Genomic DNA, 11536 nt, shown 5'->3' on the forward strand with positions numbered 1-11536 from the left:
TGGTTGGCATTGATAGCAAGCTTTTCAAAAAGCCTTGGAACATTTAAAGAGAATTATAAAGGATTTTGCTGGAATTGAAGAGAGAGCACTTTCCATAGCTGAATATGTATCTACAAATTGATTACATCGGAATGAGCAGAACAGCCTTGATCATGCAAGACTTTAAAATTAGAAGGAAGGGGTTTTCCTGTTTGGGCTCTTTTTTTCTTACTCACACATCTTATTGCTTTCATTCTCCTCCCTATTTGATGGTAAAGTAACATTTATTTTGGCACAGAGTGTTTGAAACACAGTCAGGGTAGAACAACTATAGTGTCCAAGGAAAGGGACAGGGTGAGCATACCTGGAAATATTTAGGTTTGCTTTGGGATTTTATCTAGGCTTTTTATCCTAAACTAACTTTTTTTTATTTTAAATGCACAGTGGCTCTCTTCATAATTAACTGTAACATCCTTTATGATACAAACGTTTCTATTGGCTTGCTTTCACCACCAACCATCTGCTCCACCTAGGCCTGCACCATAACTATAACTATAAAGTATACGATTGTTGCCCTTTTTCAACCTGAGCAGCTAGTCAAAGTTGAGGACCCTGAGATGTTCCAGTTGGAAGCAGAAATTGACAGAGTCTGGTATTTTTTTGATGCAATCTTGTTTATTTACAAGGAGCATACAAAGTCTGTGTCTCTGAATGCAGAAGGAGCCAGCAACAGAAGGAACAGTTTCTTAGCTTACATCCCCCAAGGCTCTTTAGCCAACACCAGACCCAGGCTAGCTTTTTCCAGGGTCAAGCTTTACCCCGCCCCCACCATTCTCACCCCCCACACACATCTACCCAAGACAATACTCACCCCAAGCCTTTGGGTGGGCTTCACCTTTGTCATAGGTGACTCACCATTCAATTAAGCATAAGCCCCCACCTACCATCCCATAACAAGGTTTCACCAGCTCATAACACTATAAAACCGCAACTCATTATACATTTAGAGCAGGATTTTCAAAAGCTCTCAGCACTGGTCTAACTGCTCCTTTCACAGTCAGTGGGAATTTTACCATTGGTTTCAGCCAGAGCACAGTTTGCTGCTCTAGAAGTTCAGGCACTGGCCTGGGGCTCAGGACACCTGGGTTCAATTCTCACTGCAGCTACAAATGTTGTGTGTGATCTTGGACATGGTGCGTAATCTATCCTGTTCCCCATCTGTAAAATGGAGAATAATAACTCACAGGAATGTTCTATTAATGATTGAGGTCACGGGGACACTATAAGTAACCAGATAAATAGAATGCTGAGTGCTGTGTGAAAATCCCAATATATATTATATGGATTTTTTTAAATGTGCCCTACCAGCTTCATCCAGTTCAGCCTCATTTGAAGGATGTCTTTTTCAGCCTGTCCCCAATATTTTGCTCATAGTCTGCTATGGTTATTTCAGAAGGTCCTTTAAAGGGGGATTTACAATTGGGGCCAAACTGTGCAAGCCGTTACACCAATTTTATGCCAGTGTAACTCGATTAATTTCAGTGGTTTTACACCCACATAAGACTGGTGGAGAAATTCTGACTGCATTGGACTTGCTGACCATAGGTCACAACGTGTAAATACATTGTGTCAAAGGAAGTACTGGAAAAGGTAGGTCTAGATAATGCTGAAGGTTGCACAGAACCAAATATTACAGCAGATTCTGATCCCATTTAATCAACTGCATTTCCACAGCACTCAGATAATGGCTTTAGAAAACAGCTTACTGCTGCTGCAGCAGAAGGTACATATAAATATATTATGGTACAATAAATAAGTAATATAATTAAGAATAATCTTTCCCATCTCCTAAGTTCAGCACTAAAATCACACGAAGCAAGCCTGTATGCATTTCGGAGACAGTATCTGAGGGAAGGGGGTGGGAAATACAGATTAAAACAATAGATATTAAGATATGCAAAACTGCTATCAGCTTGGGATATGTATAAAAATTTCAAAATGGCGGTTTTCATTCATGTTTTGGTAGAATGTCCTTAAAACATGGTGGCAAATGGAACTTAAAGGTATTTGAAAAGCAAACTAGAAGAAACGAATAGTGTTATAATTGATACTAGTGCACCAACAAAACAAAAAGTCAGACTTGCTCTAACTGAAGCCATTGGTGTTTTGCCAGTGACTTTAGTCAAAATAAGATTGGGCCCCAAATCTATATCTCAGGATTATAGCTATCAGTGTTTTGGTCATTAACAAATATATATATTTGCTCACAGAATATCAATGACCAGATTGTGATTTCTGTGAATTTATTTATTACTCTATGGATTGACCATCAACAATTTCCTGCAAGTTTTCAATATTTGCTACTTGAGCTGTGTTGCTTAGTTATTACTGGTCAGATGATATTCTTCTGTTCTCTGATTGAAGGAGTGTGGAAGCACTTCTACTCCATATACTTTTGTGTGCATCTTTAAAGTGTGGTTTATGAGAGTACTCTCACATGCAACTTAGAAATTCATTTTCTCTGAAAATCAGGGTCAATAAACTCACTCTCCAATGCTTGCAAGAAGCAACACGAAAAGTGTATGAATATGGTTGAAGTTAATTCATTTAAAAACCCAAGCAAATATTCACAGAACATTTTTCGCAGTATGCCCTCAGCTCTAGTTAACATTCTTAATAGTGCTATTTCTATTTTGTTGTTACCCAAAGTAGATGTTTTAAAATGTTATAGATGATTGTGTTTGAGGTACAAATCACTTGTTCTCAGTCTTTCAGCTCCCAGTCTTTCAGCTCCAAATGTAAATCCAGCAGTCTAGAATAACATGTGGATTTACGTGGGGTTTATGAACTAGTCTGGATAAAATAAAAACTGCCCTAACATTTTTTATTTTGTAGGGTTTAAAAAAAATTGACTTGATTTTGCAAAGATTGCTACTTGGAGAACTTTCAGTGGAATAAATAGGAACCCTGATGGGCAGAAAGCTTTTCAGGATTGGGCTCCTTTTATTTTATTTTATTTTATTTTATTTTATTTTATTTATTTATTTTTTGCTGTGTTACAAAAAGAGGCTCCACAGAGCCTGGGCTGAGGTTTCAATTAATGGAAGGGGAGAACAAAGGATCAGTCAACTCCTTTTGTCCCCTGGCTGGCCAACGAATAGCTAGAGACTCTGGAAGGGGAGGGGTCAACCCTGTATCTCTCCTGTGTGTTCTCCTCCCTCTTTCCAGTGGGGCTGTCCCATTCACCACCAGCCCAATTGAGTTTTCCACCCATCGAGGCAGGTGCATGGCATTTAGGGGACCGTCAAGCACAGACAGGGGCAACACATCATTGAACTCATGCACTTTCTGAAGGAGTAATACTTTAGTGTGTTTGACAATTTCAGCTTTCACCATCCTAGTTTTGATTAGGGCTGAAAGCTGAAATACCACAAGAAACGCTATTCTCACAGTATTTCAAACCTGGGTTAAACCAAGAAATGGCAGAAATCTCACAAGAAAAGCAGCCTGCCAGCATTTCTGGCTCTGTTTCTAGAGTTCAAAAGAGTGCTGATAAAATTCAGTAAGGTTTGGAGAAGCACTGGAACATCTGAATGCTTAACTAAATTAAACCTCCAAAACTTTGTGTGTCATCTTGTTTGTGACAATTTTCTGGGGAAGTTTGTAGCCCATACCTATGAATGCATTACAATCATCTGGATAAATGCTTTTTTTTTAATTTGTGACAAATTGCACACACGTGCATGTGTGTGTATTGTGTGTATATACATAAGAGAGTTAAGGATATTTTTGCATTTAAATTATCTAATTATAAATGATATAAGTGATACCAACATGGGTTAAAATAGTTCTCTTTTATACTGGTGGTATTCAGCAGAATGTTTTTGACCCTTTTCAGAACTCCTCCCAATGCACCTGCTCTGCCTCACTTGAATATGTGACTTCATTTCAGCTGCCTTCAGCTAAATGCCTGAGAGGGTACATCTTCTTCACTATAAAAAAAAAAAAAGTGTATTCTTAACTTGCCTTAGCCAACCCGCATTAACTAACTCAGGTTAAAATAGCCGTGAAGACACAGCAACTCAGCTTTGGTTAGCAGCTCGAGTTAAAGCTTGGAGCGAAGCCCAGGGTTGAACTTGAGTGCCTAACCCTAGTTAAAAGCTGAGTTGCTGTGTCTTCACGGCTATCTTAACCTGAGTTAGCTAGTGCGGGTAGATAACCAGAGTTAAGAACTCACCGTTTTTTTTGTTTTGTTTGTTGTTTTTTGGGTTTTTTTGTTTTTTTTGCAGACAGAAGGTGTTTGCCTTGCTCAAGAGGAGCATTCTCAAACACCATACTGTCTCTTCTCTCTGATCCTTTGTCCCCACTGCTGCTCAGAACCTTGGTGTGATCTTTCATTCTGTAAGTTCCTTCTCCTCCCACCTTAGTTCGTATACTGTTATTTATGTTTAAGCATCTAGCTGCCTCACACAAAGGAATAAAATACTAGTCCCTTCTTTGAAGACCTTGGTAACTATGTATCTCACACAGTCCACATCTCGTTGTGCACATACTATTGCCACCTTACCAATGTTGCCAGCATATGCCTCTGCCTTGATTCCCCTCTGCCAAAATCCTCACCTGTGCCTTCATCTCCTCTCACTTTGGCTACAGCAACTCCCTTCTCTGTAGCTTTCCGGCTGCTATCGTGTGCAGAATCCTGGCACTTGGCATCAAACATACACAACTCAAGTGACTCCCCATTCATTTCAAAACTGCCCTCTTTATTTTAAAAAACCTTTGCAGGCTTATTCCAGCCTGTCTTATGGACAGTGTCTATTCTCAGCCATGCTCTGTAGCTCTGGCCCACCACATATGACAGTCTTTAGTTTGAGAGCCTTCTCCTCTGCAGCTGCAGTAGTTTAGGACACCTTCCCTTTATCTTATCTCTTCAGCAACTTTCCAGCTCATTGCAAATTTCTGCTGAAACTGTATTGTTTCTCCTTTGTGTCTTCATCTCCTTCTCTCTCTCTCTCTCTCTCTCTCACACACACACACTTTATTTTTTTAAATTTAAATAAATTTAATTTAATTCAGAGAATTAAATTTAAAAAACTGAAGTGTTTTGGAAAACATTCTTTGTGAAAGATATTATACTAAGGGCCCAATCCAGCACCTGCATCCATATAGGTGGACCCATGGAGAGTCCTTGGGGGCAGGGGACCCGCACAGATAAAGTTGCAGGACTGGGGCCTAAAACTGTATTTTACATTGTAGCAGAAACCACAGACTATATCATGCCAATAATATTTTTCAGCAAAACCTGAACAGATTTTATTCAATCTGCTCAAAAATCAATGGCACAATACGGCCCCTTGTATGAGAGAACACATCCTAATGGGAAATGCTTACCTGAAGGTTCTAGCTACCACACGTTTTACTGGACCCATTGACATCAATGAAGTCCATAGGCCCTGTTAGCCAACTCCAGCAGGAAAAGCACTAGCATCGCCTGCGGGAAAAGTTTCTGCAGCCAGAAAGCTCTGCACAGATTTCTTCTGCACCAGCTCTGTGAACTCTTGGCCCTTCTTTTGGCTTCTGTCAAGCTGCGGAGCTGGTGTGAGTACCCTATTTCAGTGGGAGGGGGCGCATTACACTTAATTCAGCCCCGAATTGCATTAAGCCCAGCTCCTGCCATGAATCTCTGGTCCCACAGAGGGTTCTATAGAGCCTGGGACTGGGTGGCAGATGAGAAGCGTGGGGAGAGAGATACCACATGAGTGGCGGATTCCCAGCTCCATGAAAAAAGAACTGAATCTTGTGCAGAGCCTTCTCTTCATGGCTGATTTGGGGTGGATAATGCCGTAGTCAGGGACTTTTGAAAAGGTGGAATACCGACCTAGTCATTTTTCAGGGTACATCAGAGAGGTTTAAAAAAAGATTAGTTGATTACATCCTAAACTGTTTATCAACCTAGTACAGGGATCGGCAACCTTTGGCCCGCAGCCCGCCAGGGTAAGCGCCCTGGCGGGCCGGGTCAGTTTGTTTACCTGCCGTGTTCGCAGGTTTGGCCGATCACAGCTCCCACTGGCCGCAGTTCACCGCTCCAGGCCAATGGGGGCTGCAGGAAGTGGCGCGGGCCAAGGGATGTGCTGGCTGCGGCTTCTCGCCGCCCCCATTGGCCTGGAGCGGCGAACCGCGGCTAGTGGGAGCCACTATTGGCCGAACCTGCGGACGCGGCAGGTAAACAAACCAGCCCGGCCCACCAGCGTGCTTACCCTGGTGGGCCGCGGGCCAAACGTTGCCGATCTCTGACCTAGTAAATATTGTCTATAGGCAATAGAAAATTTTCATTAATGACCAAAGCATCTTAATAGATATTTAGAATATTTTAAAATGCTTCTATACAACCCCTGAGGTGGATCAGCATTTAAATGTTTTGATTTGTTTTTAATTACTGCACATTCAGTAGATTTTTCACCATGACTCATGTTATATGAATAATTTGATTTTGACATTTGTTTTAAATAAAAAGGAAAAAACGACATCATAAATTAAAGAGATGCACAATTTCCCTTTTTTAAAATAACCCCTTTTTTGAGCTATAGAAACACTGGAAATTCTTGCACTGAGATTTCTTTTAGGGAAGGTTTCAGTCCTGGAAATGTTATAATGTCCCTGAAAATGCAGGTTTATAACAGAAATGCTGACAAAACCTTCACTGCCACTACAATTTACTAATTCAGTTTTGGTGAGGAAAATTCACGGAGAATTCAATGTCATGAGCACAGGAAAAAAAATTCTTGCTTTCTAGTTCACATATTAGTGAAAACCTTTAATCCTGCTGTTCACCAGCACCACAGACATTTGATTTACATTTGTTTTATGTCACTGGGGAAAGCTGGGGGAGAGAGGGAAATGGACTTGAAAATAATTGCTCTCCTTGGCATGGTTTTCTGGAGAGGCCTGTCAACTAACTTGAAGTTTTCACTTCTCTTCCAACTCGAGAAGGGAAGGCCGCTGAGTGTAATGGCTTCTATAGTTCTTACATCTGTAGTATGTTACGCCTCACCTGAACAAAAGTGAAAAAGGAAAGCCCTCTAACAACCGGGCCCATTTACACCAGATAACAGAGAGGCAGAGAGCAGCCTGTGAGTGGAGTGGGGAAAGGTCAGCTATAGCAGAGTGAAGAAGTTCTACATGTTGTGTAGTTCTATACGTTTCTGTCGCTCTTGATGGTATAGGCAAGATGTCAGTCAGTTCAGCTTTCCTTGCACAAGCAAAGCTGGGCAAATCAGCATGTGAAAGGGGCAGGAAGATGTCAGAAAGTGCCTTCATTGAACTAGATGACTTCTTTGTGCTTGTTTGCGGTTCTTGCTGGATCTTCATGTCTGGCTTGATCTCAGCATTAGAGATTATCTACTCATCTGGTCGGGAGGGGAACAAAAATCTTACACAGAGCACAAAGTGTCTCAGTCATGCTCAGTTCCAAAGCCCACCCCCACCCCCATCCCCAAAAGATTTGGATAGTCTTAGGATAACTAGAGGCCACACAGGCTGAAAGGTATGTAGCAATCCATTTATCACTTTGCATATATTAGTGCTGTTCCCATTTGCTGCAGCAATAATTCTTGAAAATTGGTGAGGTGAGTAACAACAATGTTATTTACCCTAAGACCTTGGTACTGAGAAGCAATAACTGGGGGGCAGTTTCCTTGAAAGCATCTGAGGCGCTGGGAATAAAAATGACAAAAGAAAACCCCAACAAAGCTCTTGAAAAGGGAAACTTGTGTTATAAAGTAATAGAAATCTCTTGTTTAGTTTCATTGCCTCAAAGGTAATAAAATGCATTTTGTAATGATTTGTAAATAAACAATGGGGAGAAAAGAGGGTGAACATTCCAGATTCAGCTTTTAAAGGCAAATAATAGGAAGTAACAAGAGATTTCCCCTTCCCCCCGCCCTCCTCCCCTCCAAAGGAGGTTACTCTAAAGGTTTGTTGGCATTTAATTTTTGGTTTCTAGGAAAATGCCTGCTTCACCACAGAGTCTGTTTGTTCTCTCTCTCTCTCTCTCTTTTCCACATTGCTTATCTGAATATATAAGCCTGCCCTTTGCTCAGATTTATGGGTTGGGGCAGTGCTGTGTGTATTTACAGTCTCCTGACCTGAAGACCTAGAGCTGAACAAGAGAAGGAGGAAACCAGGGCCCGTTCCATAAACAGAGACAGATATGAGGGGGAGGTAGGAGGCATTGCTAGCACTTAACATTTTTAACTATTTGGTCAAGCAAAGGAATTAGTGATTAGATTTCAGAAAAAGAAAAATGAAAAACATGGATAAAGATTTTGGGAGGAGTAAATTGTGTATATCTGTGTTAGGTTCTGGGTGTTTTCAATACTTGATATCAGGAAAAAATGGCAAGTTATACAGATGATTGTACAATGCTTTCTGGGACAAAATGAAATAAGGAGATGAACAAAACTTATAAATCTCAAAAGCATTTTCATCAGAACTGTGCAACCTTTGGGTTAAACAGAAGTATAATTACAGTTTGAGTAGGCAAATCTCTTAGTCTATATTTATTCAGGTAATTGCCTCAGATTAAGTAAAAAAATTACTTGATTATATTTCTTAGTTTGCATTTATCAGATGGCTTGTAGGTAGAAATTCAGTTCAGATTAGCCTTATATTACAAATGAACCCTGGGAATTACTTGACATCTTGGATGTTAAATAGCAAAAGTGGCAACAATCTGGAAAATAAATTAATTAATTAAATTAAATGCAACATACGTAAGGTCACAATATAGTATAAGTATATCAACATGATGAACAGCTTTGATGAAAATGGTAAACAAAACCACCTTCTCTTCCTCCAGCTTGTTTTACATTGCAATAAACCACAAACTCTATAACCTATCAGAACATGCTGAGATTTTATGCATCATTTCCAACTTCTATTTGAACATTTGGTTTTAGACCAGTCATGAAATATAAGTAATGGGGGTAAGTGGGGAGGGTTGTTTTTAATAAAAAGCACACTTTATTGTATTTAGTTACCTGTGGGTCCAAAACTCCATAGATGACATGATTTCATTGTAGGTTTTATGTTGGTTTTTTGACTCTGAACAAACATTTGCCATGTGTAATGAATCATAGAAGTTAGTTCAGGCTTAGCTGTTTGAGATGGCCTCATCTGATTAGTATGTATTACTAATAATTCATCAGTAAGTACGCAAATTGAAAGTATAATAAAATACAACTGTATTGTGATGACAATAATACAAAATTCATCAGATGAAGAGAGTTTTATATTTTTAATTACACTTGGACTGCAAGACTCAATGCAAAAAACAATAGGTTAGTCTATGAGAATTACATAAGGAATTTAGCATTAATAGAAACTGAATGAAAACTGCTTATTTAGGAGACATAGGTGATGACTAGCATGAAGACAGGTAGATAATATAATATTAAAAAGAACAGGAGTACTTGTGGCACCTTAGAGACTAACAAATTTATTAGAGCATAAGCTTTCGTGGGCTACAGCCCACTTCTTCGGATGCATACAGAGTGGAATAAAATGTATGCATCCGAAGAAGTGGGCTGTAGTCCACGAAAGCTTATGCTCTAATAAATTTGTTAGTCTCTAAGGTGCCACAAGTCCTCCTGTTCTTTTTGCAGATACAGACTAACACGGCTGCTACTCTGAAACCTATAATATTAAAGTGATTTCTTACTGTGCTATTTTGTGCTATCTTTTTCTTTTGCTATTTTAGGATCAAATCATTTTTTCTGTGGAAAGAAGTCATACGGGAAGTGGATTCAGGCGAGTAAAAAGTGTCTATGAGAATTTGGGGGGGCTATTACAAGGCTGCTAAAATACTTTTTTTTTATTGGTTCTGCTGATACCCATTTGCCAATCAAATAATTTTCTTTTCTAATAAGGTGCAGTTCATAGCAACAGTATGTTCGGATGTAACCATTTGAAGCAGAGGCCTAGCTCAGTCTGCCAGAAAAAAAAAAAGGCACCACAAAGAACATTGAGATGAATGGCTCTATTTTATGAGCCATAAAAGTTTTATTCATCTTGACACTGAAACAGGTTTAGGCAGTGAGTTGACACGCCTTAAATAAATAAGTGGAATTAATTCCCTAGCTCTTGAAACAATAGAAGCATGCATGTAGCACTGAGAGCTAGCCCATTGTTTCCTGTTGCTGCTTGATATTGATATTATTTGTGTTTTTCTGTGCGGCTTCCTCAGGGGCCTGGTTGATCCACTTCAAATTCTTCCCCTGTTTTATTAGAGGTTGAAAAAGGTTCAAGACCTGGTTGTACCACTGCTCCCACCGACAGCTAAGGAACCAGTTTGGCGTCTGGTTTGTCTGTTGTTTTACTGCTGACCTTCAAATCAACTTTAACCCCTGACCCCTGGAGGCATCTATCATGACAAGAGGCTGTTTAACACAAATGGTGCCCATTTATAGGGGAAGAGAGTCAGAAGATTTCCTTTTTATGAAGAATTTGGTTTTTCACCCCTCTTTTCTCAGTCACCACAGGTGAAATCCCTCCTAGCAGCTGGCTTATGAAATAATGTGAGGGGGGTGGCCCTAATGAGCTGAAAGCACCCTCAGCTGGAGATAAATATATGCAAATGAGATGCACAAACAAAGGAGCCTGGACAGAGAAATATCTGCAATTCCTGCAAAATGCTGCCTGCAGCTAGAAGATGAACAGCTTTGATAAAATGGTAACAAAAAGCACCTTTTTATCCTCCAGCTTGTTTTACATTGCAATAGACCATTGTTATTGTAACCCATCGGAGCATGCAGAGGTTTTCTGCACTGTTTCAAAAACTGTTTATATTTCATGAATGCCTTAAAACAAATGTTTAATCAATGTGGGGTCAGTATTAATTATTATTATAATATTATTTATTTATTATTATTATTATTTGTCTTAGATCTTAATGTAGTTATTTTACCTGTTGGTCTTTTTTCTTGTGTTAATGACAATGTTTTGTGGTAATATTTCATATGGGGTGAGTTTTTCTTCTGTAAAATACAGATTCTTTTAAATTCTATTGGGAGACAATACACACTGACAAGTAGTGAGAATCAGCTTTGGGCGGGGGGGCGCGAGATGCAGACTCTTGAACATTCACGGAGCAGCGCCCAAACAGTCAGCTTTAATGAAGGCAATCAAGTCTGTAAAGCTAATTCAAAGACAGACATGTAACATGCTGATTTTAATAAGCTTTTAAAAGGCAATCTCTAACTTTTAAAAGTCTCCCTTTTTAATTTAATTGGTTTTGGTTCATATATTGCCAGAACAAACACAGCCACTTAAAATATATTTTCAATATGTATAAGTAGCCTATCTAGACAATGTTTTAAATTAGTCCTATATTTTGAGGGGGAAGCTACTTCAGATGAGTTTAAGAAATTGTCCAAGTTTTAGGTCATATCAAAATAACATATTTATCTTCAACTGTATTGAGTCAATAAACTTTAATACATATTTTTATCTATAGACATCTTTAAAAATAAACTTATCCTTTCATGCACATACATTTACT

At 39.3% G+C, this 11536-nt stretch overlaps 1 long non-coding RNA gene across 1 annotated transcript in view; it reads left to right on the plus strand.

Moving 5' to 3' along the window:
- Positions 1-7985: 7985 nt before the first annotated feature.
- LOC112060156 (uncharacterized) overlaps positions 7986-11536 on the plus strand; it is an 11914-nt gene continuing 8363 nt past the window's right edge. Inside the window, exons 1-2 of the long non-coding RNA XR_002889457.3 lie at positions 7986-8199; positions 9737-10708. This is a non-coding gene — a long non-coding RNA (uncharacterized LOC112060156). The remainder of the gene's footprint in view (positions 8200-9736; positions 10709-11536) is intronic.

The sequence above is a fragment of the Chrysemys picta genome, chromosome 3, assembly GCF_011386835.1.
Source record: "Chrysemys picta bellii isolate R12L10 chromosome 3, ASM1138683v2, whole genome shotgun sequence".
NCBI lineage: Eukaryota > Metazoa > Chordata > Testudines > Emydidae > Chrysemys > Chrysemys picta.